Here is a 12,748-nt window from a genome sequence, read left to right as displayed (position 1 = left end):
AAAAAGATGTTTCAAAAATTGTTTCTTAGCATGTTGAAAAGAGTTATTTCTGAGAATGTATGGGCTGACCATTGTGTAATGCATGCAGATAGGTGTTTAAAGACATGTAAGAAGAAGTTTCTAGGAGTGCTCCCTGCTTATTGTGTTAAGAATAATGTTATTTCAGTTACTGGATGTGCTGACCACTCAGTATTGCATGTAGAGAGGTGTTTATATATTTAAAAATATAAAATAGGAAATACAGAACAGAAAAGTTGGTTCTTTGAAAAAGTTTTTTTAAAAAATGACTACCCTTTAGCTGGACCAAGAAAAAAAAGACACAAAATTACTAAAATCAGATGTGAAAAGAAGGGACATTACTACCTCACAGAAATAAAAATGATAACAATACTACAAATAAATACATGTCAACAGATAATATAGATGAAATGGACAAATATTTTAAAAAACACAAACTAAATTGACTCAGGAAGAAATAGAAAATCTGAATAGACCTATAGTAAAGAGACTGAGTCAATAATAAAAACACTTCTAATTTAAAAAAAAGCCGAGGACTAGATGTCTTCACTGGTGAATTCTACCAAATGTTTGAAGGATTAGCACTAATCCTTATCAAATTCTTCCAAAAAATAGAAGAGCAGGGAGCACATCCTGACATATTCTATGAGCCCAGTACTTGTTACTGGTATGACGAAGCCAGAAAAGGCACCACAAGAAAACTACAGACCAATATCCTTTGTGAATATTGACACAAAATCCTTAACAAAATACTAGCAAACAGAATCTAGCAACATATTAAAGGGTTATATACTATGAATAAGTGGATTTATTCCAGATGCAAGGTCAGTTTAACACGAAAGTCAGTCAATGTACTATACCATATTAATAGAATAAATGAAGAATAAAATGCATGATCACCTTAATAGATGGAGGAAAATGCAACACCCTTTCATGCTAAAATAAAAAAACACTCAACAAACCAGGAATAGAAGAGAATTTCTTCAACTGAAAGGACATTTATGAAAAACACACTGCTAACATTGTACTTAGTGATGAAAAACTGAAGACTCCCCCCTGCCAAGATTATGAACAAGATAAGGACGTACACTCTTGCCACTTCTATTCCACATTATACCAGAAATTCTAGCAGAGCAATTAGGTAAGAAAAAATTAAAGGCACACAGATTGAGAAGGAAGAAGAAACACTGTTTATTTGCTGATGATTATGGTCTATATATATATTTATATATATATATATGGTCTCTATATTTATATATATATAATACTAAAGAATAAAAAACCCAAAACTATAAGAACTAATAATGTAGCAACATTGCAGTATACAAGATCAGGATGCAAAAGTCTGTTGTATTTCTAAATATTAGCAATGAACAATCTGAAAATTAAGATAAGAAAACAATTCCGTTTATGGTAGCACCACAAAGAATAAAATACTTAGTAGATTTAACCAAGGAAGTGAAATACTTTTCCACTGAAAACTACAATACCCTGTTGAAAGCAATTAAAGATGCCCTAAATAAATGGAAAGACATTTCATGTTCATGGATTGGAAGACTGAAGATTGTTAAGATGGCAATGTTCCCCAAATTGATCTATAGATTCAATGCAACCTCTATCAAAATTCCATCTGCCTTTTTGTGTTCCAGAAATAGGCTGATTCTAAAATTCCTATGGCCATATGGGGGACCTTGAATAGCCAAAACAATCTTGAATCTTCCCAGTTTCAAAACTTGTTACAATGCCACGGTAATCAAAACAGTGTGATAGTGGCATAAGGATAGACATATAGTTCAATGGAACGATTTAGAGTTCAGAAATAAACCCATGCATCCATCATCAATTGATTTTTTACAAGGCTGCCAAGACCATTCAATGGGGAAAGAATAGTCCTTTTAACAAATGGCACTGGAACAACTGGAAAACCACGTGGAAAAGATTGAAGCTGGACCTATATCTCATACCATATCCAAAAATCAACTCAAAATCGAAGGTCTAAATGTAAAAGCTAAAAACTAAAACTCTGAGAAGGAAACATAGGTGTAAATCTTTGTGGCCTTGTATTAAGCAACAAGTTTTCATCTTTTATACAATAATGGATTTTTAAATAAAAATATAAAATGCAGAGTCACATAATAATGTTGAATACTTGCAGTAGGTCAGTTTATTTTTCCTGTGAGTTAAATATGCTGTTAACAATTATAAATAGATAGGCCTACATATGGTTACTTTTGGGCTATAGTTGTGTTTAAGTACAACTATCTGGAAAATACATATTTATTCCTCCTCAGAATATGCTTTTGGAAATGGATAATATAATTATGTATTTTTATGGATCCAAATATAAAACTACCATAAATTGGCTATGAAATGAATATAATAATCATATTAATACCAGCATGCTAGCCTATCAAATTCAACTAACATTAATGCCAGTGAATATTAAAAAATAAAAACTTTCCTAGCACTGATAACGTAATAATTAAAAATAAACTGTACTAAATTTATAAAAATGAGATGAATTGGGGAAAATTTTTGATAGGGCCAGGGAAAGTCCAAGCCAATCTAGAGTTTTCAAAGTTTATAGCTTTGCCACCAGGAAATTAATTTACTTGAGTATGCTTTTTATTTCCATTAATGTCAAGATCTGAAATTCCCCTGGAACAAGCATTAGTTTTTTGCCCACTAACTGCAAAATGACAAGGAACAAGAGTGATTTTCCTTATGCAAGCCATCATCAAAAGTTGGGTCTCCTGTGTAGAGCCCAGCCTTTCTACGGGTGTCATATGTATGAGTGTAGTTTCCAGATTCAGACAAGAGCTGGCTACTGTTGCTAGCCAGGCCTCTGATGGAATATAAAATAGTAATGGGGATTGAACTGAGGTAGAAAAATGCACTTGCCTTAGAAGCCACGTCTTAAAAAGGAAACCAAAGATTTGATTAATATTCCACAGACTTGCAATATGTATTTAATAGCAGATCAGGAATCTTTCTTGCTCAACAACTGTATTAGTTCCTTTTCATAAACAAAGATGTAAGCAAAGCAAGCATTCGAAAGCCAAAAGGCTGTCGTTAAAAACAAAAGTAAACAACAACAAAAAATTAAGGTACCCTGCTTTTATTCTGAATCTTACAAAGAAGAAAATCACTTATCCACTGAGTAGTAACAGGTTAAGGTAATGAATCATACAATATTAAACCATGATGGAATTTGCAGAAACCAAAAATGTGCAAATTCACTCTTATGATTTACCGAAAGACTCTCTTTTTGCAAGTGGTAAATCATTAGCAGTGGTGTTGCTCTTGGTAACCGCAGGTCCTAAGGGATGGTGCAGAATCAGTATTGCTTCCTACTTTATGTCATCATGGTGGGGTGAGGCTAGTGCCATCTCTGTCATATATCTAATTTCCACATACGTGGATACATTTCTGGATCTTTGTTGCATTCTTCTCATGGGTGTATTTATTCCTGCACCAATAACTGATATTTGAATTGTCAGAGCTTTATAATAAATCTTGATATCAGGTAGGGTGTTCCATTTTATTTTCTTCACCTAGAGTGCTTTGGGCATTCTTGGCTTTTTGCTATTTCACTTAGGTCTTAGAATCAACTTGATATTTCTCAAACAGCAATTGGGAATATGGTTGTGATTACTTTGAATCTATATATAAATTTGGATAGAATTAATATCTTTATGATCTTAAATAATTCAAGTTATGAACCTGTTGAACTTTCCCTATTTAGTTAGGGTAGGGTTAGTGTCCCTTAGAAAAATTTTTATAATTTTCTCCATATAAATCTAAGAAAATTTTGTTATATTTTTTCCTAAGAAACTTACAGTTCTTGTTTATAGTGTAAGTGCTATCTATTTTTAAGTTACATTTTTAAATTATTGGTTGCTGTATATAGAAATGGAATTGATTTTTGTGTTTTGATTACATTAGATCCAAGCATTAACTAACTTTTTATTTCTGATGATTTTACTTTGGGTTTTCTGTATAGACATTTATATTATGTGAGACTAGATGACACTTTTGTTTCTTTCTTTGCAATCTATAAGCCCTTTATTTCTTTTTCTTGCCTTAATACGCTGACTACGACCTCTAGCACAATGTAACTAATAGAAATGATAATAGACACTTAATTCTGATTTTAAAGGTAACGCTTGCAGTATCTCACCACTAAGAATTAGGTTTTTAGTTGATTAATCAGAGAGGAAGTTCTTTATATTCTTACATGCTCTTAGTTATTAATTATGAATAAGTTGAATTTTATTAAATGACTTTCAGAATCTATTGAGATGTGCATGTGGCTTTTTTCTTTTACCTGTTAATCTGGTAAATGACATTTATATTTTTTCTGATGATAAAGAACTCTTGCATTCCTGGGATAATCCTAAATTGATCATATTATTTTCTCTTTTTGTATAAACCACTGGATTTAGTTTTGTTTATTTTTGTATGTTGACTAGTGACCTTGCCAAATTTACCAATTAATTCTAAATTTTATCTGTAGATTCTTTTGTAAACTTTATCCGTACATTCCATCACGTAGTCTGTGATTAATGGGAGTTTTGATTCTTCTTTTAATTTTTTTGATTCTTCTTTTAATTTTTCTAGCTCTATGGTACTGTATAATGTTTAACCAGTACGATGTTACAGTGTTGAATAGAAGTGGTGAGGGTAGTCACCCTTGTCACCCTTGACTACCCTTTAGAGGGTAGTCACCCTTCTAAAATGTGGGGAAGGAGGGAAAGCTTTCACTAGTAGATATTTTGTAGATAAGCTTTATCAAATTAATAAAGTTCAATTCTGTTCTAATTACTTTAAATTATGAATGAGTATTGAATATTATCAAAAAAAATTTTTCTCTATCTATTTAGATAACCATATGGTACCCCTCCCAAATATTTGCTTAATGTGGAGAATTTCAAATGTCAAAATAACCTTGCCTTCCTGGAATAAATCAAATGGGCATAATGTACAATCTCTTTTTATATATCTCTTGATTTCTTTTATTAATATTCTATTTAGAATTTTTGCATCATGTTCATGAGAGAGATTGCTCTGTAATTTTCCTTTTTTTTCAATGTCCTTGTCAGGTTTTGGTAACAAAGTTATACTAACCTCATAAAACTAAGTGGGACGTGTTTTCCGTTTTTCTCTTGCCTGGAATAGTTTATGTAAAATTGTTATTACTTCTTCCTTAAATGTTTGGAAGAATTCCAGGTGAAACTAGCTTACCTGGTGATGTCTTTGTGGGAAGGGTTTAAATTACAGAATTAGTTTTAAAAATAGATATAGGACTACGCATATGGTCTATTTCTTCTTGTGTTAGTTTTGATGAATTCTGTTTTTCAAGGTATATGTCCATTTCATCTAAATTTATTGTCATCCTCTTATCTTTTTTAATGTCTGTGGACCTGGTAATAGTAATTTGTGTTTTCTTTATTTCTTTTTTTGTTTCTTTTTTAGTCTTGCTAAGAGTTATGGACTTTGCTAGTCTTGTCAGAGAATCTGTTTTTGATGTGATTGATTATATTTGTTTTCTATTTTGTTGATTTTTTTCCTTATCTGTATTATTTCCTTCCTACTACATTATTGGTATTTTATTTGCTCTTCTTTTTCTACCTTCTTTTTTTTCGGCTGTGCTGCTCAGTTTGCAGGATCTTAGTTCCCTGACTGGGATCCAACCCATGCCCCCTAGAGTGGAAGCATGGAGTCCTAACCACTGGACCACCAGGGAATTCCCTTTTTCTACCTTCTTGAAGTGGAAGTTATATCATCAGTTTTCAAATTTTCTTCTTTTGTAATATATTCACTTAAATATGTTCATCTATATTTCCTTCTAACACAGACTTAGCTATATCCATAACTTTTATGTCGTATTTTTATTATCTTTCACTTCAAAGTATTCTCTCATTTCCATTGTGATTTCTTTTTTGACTCATGAATTATTTAGAAATGTATTTCCAAATATATGAAGATTTCCTAGTTATCTTTTTATTATTGATTTTGAGCTTCATTCTACTGTAGCCAGGGAATATATATTGTATATCAGTCCTTTTATATTTGTTCATACTTGCTTTAGGGTCCAGCATATTACCTATTTAAGTGAACAATATCTCCCTTACACTTGAAAATGATGTGTTCTGTAGTTATTGGGTGCAGCGTTCCACATGTGTTAAGAGGATAAACATTGTTAATCTTGTGCAGATCATCTATAGTCATGACTTTTGATCTGCATGTTGTATCAGCTACTGAGAGATATTTTAAAAAAAAATTTTAACTGTGATTGTGGATTGGCTTATATTTCTTTTTAGTTTTGTCAGTTTATGCTTTATATGCTTTGAAGCTATTTCTGAATATTTAAATTTTATTCATTATAATTTTTTCTTTGAGCCATTAGTTACTTAGAAGTACGTTATTTGCATTTTTGCTATTAAAGTTTTTAGCAAGGGAATGAGGCAATAAAATTTATTTCTTAAAAAGAATTATTGATGATGATGTCGATTTCCTTCTGCCCTGCCCCTTTGGCATCCACTGGCTGTTTCCTACTCCACAGTTATAAACGTGAACTATAGACTTACCAATTAAGCTGATGTATGAACTAGTGGCAGCACCAGTCACTATGATCCCATGATAAATTCAGCTAAATCCTCACATTCGTATTGTTCACTTCGATCCTTCTCTCTCAAACCCTGGGTTGGGTGACGTGGATTCTGTTGGCTCTTACTGGTTTTTGAATACTAGCCTATGACTTTAATCTCTAAGAGATCTTGATATCTTATATACTAGAGACAATCTGATTTAATTGACCAAAATGACCTCATCTCAAAGTGAGTTATGGTACATAAAAACGTTAACAAGTATAAGCAAGTATATCACACTGGTTTCCAGCTCCCAGTTTTTTGAGATAATAAAATGTGAATCCTTTTTATCACTGAACATTGCAATATTCATTGTAGATGGTTTCTTGAACAAAATAAGGAGGCAGTTTTCTTGTTTGGTGGACATTCTGCTATTTATAAAATCCTCCATAACCTGAAGCATACACGTAATGTAAAATTCAGTTTGGTTTATATCCAATAGCTTCTGAGAGTTTTCCATGGAATTTTGGTGGTCGGCAAAGGACTTATTGGAATAGAAATATCACAGCTTCTGTGCTGTGTGCAGATGCTTACTGAGTGTGATGAAGGAATCATTCTCTATCTAACTGAGCACATATTCTGAGCAATTAGGCCAAGTGCCAAAACCATTAAGGCTCAAATGCCAAGTGCCTGTAGGGAGGGTTCTGTTACTGGATTTAGCAACCAACCCCTGGCTCACTTACCAGAGGGGGGCACTCCAGGCTTCCTGATCGCCGTGCCAGCCTGGCTGAGACTCAACAGCTGTTACCCGGCTGCTGCTGGCTTCTACACGCTCTCCCCATCGCTGCCTCTGTCCCCCCTCTTCTTGCCCATCTGCCCTCCATGTGGCTGCCACTTGAGTGGTGGGCGCACAGTTGGAGGCACCTTACAAGTTGAGTCATGACACCAGCTGACACACTGCATTCACCTTTCCTGTGCCTCCATGCCCCCCCAAGCCCCTTCTCCAGCTTGGCAGCTTGAAAGGAAAGGATTGCCAATTCCTGTTTCATAACATTTCAAGGGCTCCATTCTGAGGCTCTGGAGTATCCTGGCACTCAAGGAAACTGAGCGTGGGGGTGGGAGAGGGAGAGCCACACGGGAAATTATGGACATCCAGGCAAGCCCTGGCCTGCACCCAACAAAACCTGGGGAGACAGGGAACGAGAGTAGCATTTGTAACTCCAAAATTGTATCAAGATGAGCTGAAGTCTGGTTCTGTCACTTCCCCATCCTGCCCTGTCCCACGACCATCACCACCCCACCCCCCAAAAAAAAAGCCAGAGCGGTGCAATTTCTTAACAATTTGACTTTTATCCAGAACTGAGGCTCTTTGTTTGTTGGAGCTGAGCATTTGGTCCAGGACTGTCTGATTCTTTCTTCAGCACCCGCCACCCCAGGCCCCATAGAAGAAGCAGATGGGGATCTTGGCGAGGTTCGGAAGTCCAGGACTTGGACAGGTGGAGAGTTCTATTTGCCAGGCTGACTGGCTTGTAATTAAAAAGCTTCTCCTCCTCCTCTTTTGCACTTCTGAACTTATCTGAGGAATCAAGAGAGTGTTTAATCATGCATAGAGACAAATCTGTCCGTATAAGTGCAGATCTGCATTTGAAGTCAAGGGCTTACCAGCAGAGGTGAGTCATCACGCAGGCTGGTGAGGGCGATGGGGCACGCCCAGTGTTCTCTGCACGGTTAGGGCTGGGGTGTGCAACCCCCCTTCCCCTCTGTGTGCATCTCCAGTCCCTCACCTAAGCTGCGCCTACACCAAACACCCCTGGACTGCAGGATTCTGAAGTGGGTTTTGGGTCTTGTTAGTGACACTGACACCAGATTGTTAATGTTTATCTGCTTTCTAATACTCAAAATAAGTCATTAGTCTCGACATTTTAATGTGTGCGTGTTCTGAGAAAAACTTAAACTTGTTCCTTTGGACTAAGTTGTGCTCATTGTCAGATTGAATGCATGTTAGAAACTTAAGAACAAAGTGAGGCATGACCACTTGTGGCTCTTGGGGTAATAAGAACTTGGAGTTATTTTCACAAATATCTGTTTTTTTCTTTAAAATGTTCTAAAAGTGCCGAGGAGCTGGGGTCTTCTCCCTAGAGGAGCTCTTCTATGGAGCATTGGTGATTTGGGGGGTGGATTTGGAGGGGGCAACAGCAGGCAGCACTGTAGTCAGTGCCCACCTGGGACGGAAGAAGAGTGTTATTTCTCTGTGTGTTCATGGGGGGATCGTTTACTGATCTCACCAGAGTCATGTGCACACTTCCAGGGCAGGAGGGGAAGGTGTCACTTGTAGGGGCTTCCTTACAGGTTGGCAAGGACCGTGCCGCTACCTGGGGGTGTTTCCCCCTGTAGTCGTTCTCTGATTCTTAGATTTCCCTCTCACACAGGCATACGGCTCCCGTTCCTGCTCTGAATTCTCCAGGAAAGCAGGACAAGTGCCAGTTGTCCAGCTTGCTTGGGTAGCCACACCAGGAGGAACTCTGGAGACGGTGGAGGGGCAGGGATCTCTCCTCTACAAGACTAGAGCTTTATCTTCCAAAGTGGAGACCCCTGCCCCAGCAGGAGGTGAGACCCGGTTCCCATTAGTTGGTCCCGCTCTGAGTCATCACTGCCCGAAGCAGCTGCCAGCTGTGGGCTTCACCAGTCCTTCTGAGGACCCCACGGTCACCAGGGTCCCCTCCGACCTCGTGGCACTGTGAGACACTCTCAGATCGCTCCCACTCACGTTCATGTATGCAGTTTTGTTTTTCTTGCAGTTTAACACACGCATCTCCGTCTCTGTCTCTCACACCCAGGCACAGTGAGATTCAGTAACCCATTTTAATGAGGCAATTATATTTTAACTCTATTATGTGCAATTATCCCCTCACTTCAGTTGCCTCAGCTGGAGAGCCTGGTGTTGAGGTCCCGCTGGCACTCGCTTGCTGGCCCCTGGGGGCAGCTGGGTGGCTGGGCCTCTGAATGCTGGAACGCGGACACTGCCGCTGCCCCCCGCCCCGCCACTCTCCACAGGTGGCTCAGTGCTACCACAGGGCAGGGACAACTGCAGTTTCTGGCCCACCCAGTGGAGCTCTTGATTGCTGTGTGGGTGGCCTAGATCTTTCCCATCTGCTCTGCTGTGCTGGCTGGGTTGTTTATCCAGGCCCCAGAGCCCCAGGTAGCCTTCAAGCTTGGAGGGGCCAGAAAAACAGACTTGGGTAATCGGAGCCATGCACCTTGGTCTGGGGGGGGTTTTCTGTAGTCATCTAGGCTTTAGGTACCTAGGAGTGAGGGTGGAAGACGGGGGCTGCTGTATGCCCATCCTACCTTTGCAGGAAAGTCCCAGTGGTAACTTTAGAAAAGAAGGTTTTAATTATATCTGCTTCATGCAGAGTAATATATCTAATTTATATGGTAGCACAATGCGTAACAAAGCAGTCACCCATGGACTTAACCACCCAGCTTAACAACTAGAATATTTCCAATACTTTTGCATCTACCTGTGGCCATTTAGTCTACCCTTGCCTATGCTTAGACGGAGCTGTTTGCTTGAATTTTGTCCCTACCTTTCACTTGGCTTTTTTCAAACTTTTATCACATATGTGTGTATCTGCATTCATTATTTGTTAGTTTCGCTTGCTTTGAGTTTAATTGAAACGGTGTCCTTCTATAGGTAGCCTTCTGTAACTTACTCTTCTCCACATAGTGTAATGTTAAAGATTCATCTTTGCAGCTGTGTTGATCTGCAGTTCATTTATATTCACTGCTGTATAATATCCCAAGTTATTTGTCCATCCCGTCCTCCCATCAAAGGAACTTTTGGCTTTTCTTGATATTTTTTGTTTTGTTTTTTTGGTTTTCATTATGAACAATGCTTCCATACATTCCTGTGTACATATACCAGTGCACATGCACGAGAATTCCTCTATCTTGGAGTGGAATTTCTGGGTTGTAGAGCATGAAAATGGTCAAGATTATAGAAGAGTGCCAAATTGTTTTCTAAAGTGGTTCAACCGACTCGTAGCCCTTCCAGCCAGGCAGTATCTTTTGCGCTTTTTCAGATTCCTAAGTGTTCTATGTCCAATGTGACACAACGGTTAAGAGCATTATTTGGATATGAATTCCAGATGTTGGCTCTGGGACCTTGCAAAAATTAGTTGTTCTCTCTAAGCCTCAGTTTTTTCATCTGTAAAGTGTGGGGAAATACTTGAGTACAGTACCTGATACCTAGTGTTCACCTTGGCAAACTCCTTGCCTTATGAAAATGCAGCATCCCCCAGCAACCCAGCACCAAGTGGAGCAAACAAGAATCCCCTGTGCTGTTGTTCAGGATATTAGCTACTTAGTACCATTCACAATTTAAATCTGTCCTGCAAAGAAAATGAGAGAATGTGTCAGTAAGATATCAGAAGGTATAAACATTTTCTGGTTTGTATCAGAGGTGGTAATTTGGTGATTTACCTAATTAACACCCACCATGACTGCTGGTATCTCGTACATATCAGTTGGGTTTTCTCTCTGGGCTGTCAGTGGAACACCTGTGCCCTCAGAGCCCCATAGACAGCGCAAGCTACACCAAGACTCCCTCTCATTGGAGCTGCCCTCAGAGACAGCCAATGATGATGCTACAAGCAGTAACGTTAGGACCGGGCTTTCACAAAGCACATTTCTGGAAGGCCTATCATTGTCTCCCCACTGAGGTCCTCATAGTTAAATGTTATTTCTATTCCCATGTCTTACAGATAAAGGAACTGAGCCTTAGAGGCAATTAAGTGACTTGTGTCATGTAAATTGCAGAAGCTTGACTGAGGCCCAAGTCTTCTGTCACTGGATCCAGTGCTTTCCCCACCTCCTCACTATGTCTTACTGTGTCATGCTCCCTAGTACGTGTTCATTCATTTTTCCTTTCTGTGTTATTAATATAATCCACTCGATTATAGAAAAACAAAAAGAAATCCATTTGTGTCTGCGGAGGTGGCTGTAGCCAATAGCCAGGATACCGAACAAAGTTCACTGTCGAATTTGCTTTAAGAACAGTTCAAGAATTAAATTGTGAAATGCTCATTCATAATGAAAAAGGCTTCAGATCACGGGCTTTAATTTCTCCAAGTTTTTTTTTTTAATTTTTATTTTATTTAATTAATTAATTAATTTATTTATGGCTGTGTTGGGTCTTCGTTTCTGTGCGAGGGCTTTTCTCTAGTTGCGGCGAGCGGGGGCCACTCTTCATCTCGATGCGCGGGCCTCTCACTATTGCGGCATCTCGTTGCGGAGCACAGGCTCCAGACGCGCAGGCTCAGCAATTGTGGCTCACGGGCCTAGTTGCTCCGCGGCATGTGGGATCCTCCCAGACCAGGGCTCGAACCCGTGTCCCTTGCATTGGCAGGCAGATTCTCAACCACTGCGCCACCAGGGAAGCCCTCTCCAAGTTTTAATGACTGAAAAGTTTGGTAACAGCTGAAGCGAGTAGTTGCTGCATCTTTATTGCTGGGAGGCTTTTTCACGAGGAGCTTTTTCACCAGGCATTTTCACCACTGCCTCATCGTCTTCTCCTGTCGTTTCTACAAGACCTCACTTGATAATCTTAATTGTCTTTTTAATGTTCACTTTCACTAAAAAAAACCTCTCTGGGCTCAGGCATCAGCTGCTCCTCGGTGACTGGGCCTCATGTCTGTCTGTCTGCCGCTCAGATGGTGAGGGCCCAGCTGTGGCTCTGCCCCGCTCCACCGCCTGCACAGGCCAGCAAGAGGACACGGTGCCACCGCTTGCGTCATTCCACTCCAGACTGAGGGATGAGAACCACCCCGATTCCCAGTGACTCAGGGCCCATCCTGCCCTCCGGAGTCTCACTCAGCAGGTCACAGAGCCGACAGTCTTTCTGGCTTACTTCCCACAGATGCTGAAAGGCACTCGCCCCGCTCAGGTCACACTGCAAGATTTCCAGGCACTTCTTGGTGCACCGTCTTGACGTCGAGCAAGATCAGCCACGTGTGATTGTCCCGGAGGCATCCAGACGGAGGTAGAGTGTGCGGTAAGCCTCAGCCTTCCCCCAGGTCTCCCCAGGAAGACCCTGCCCTGCTGTCAGTCCTGTCACACGGTCATCACAGAGAGCGGCGACT

Source organism: Balaenoptera acutorostrata, chromosome 18, assembly GCF_949987535.1.
Source record: "Balaenoptera acutorostrata chromosome 18, mBalAcu1.1, whole genome shotgun sequence".
Lineage (NCBI taxonomy): Eukaryota > Metazoa > Chordata > Mammalia > Artiodactyla > Balaenopteridae > Balaenoptera > Balaenoptera acutorostrata.
The sequence above is the reverse complement of the archived record's forward strand: the minus strand, read 5'-3'. Positions refer to the sequence as shown.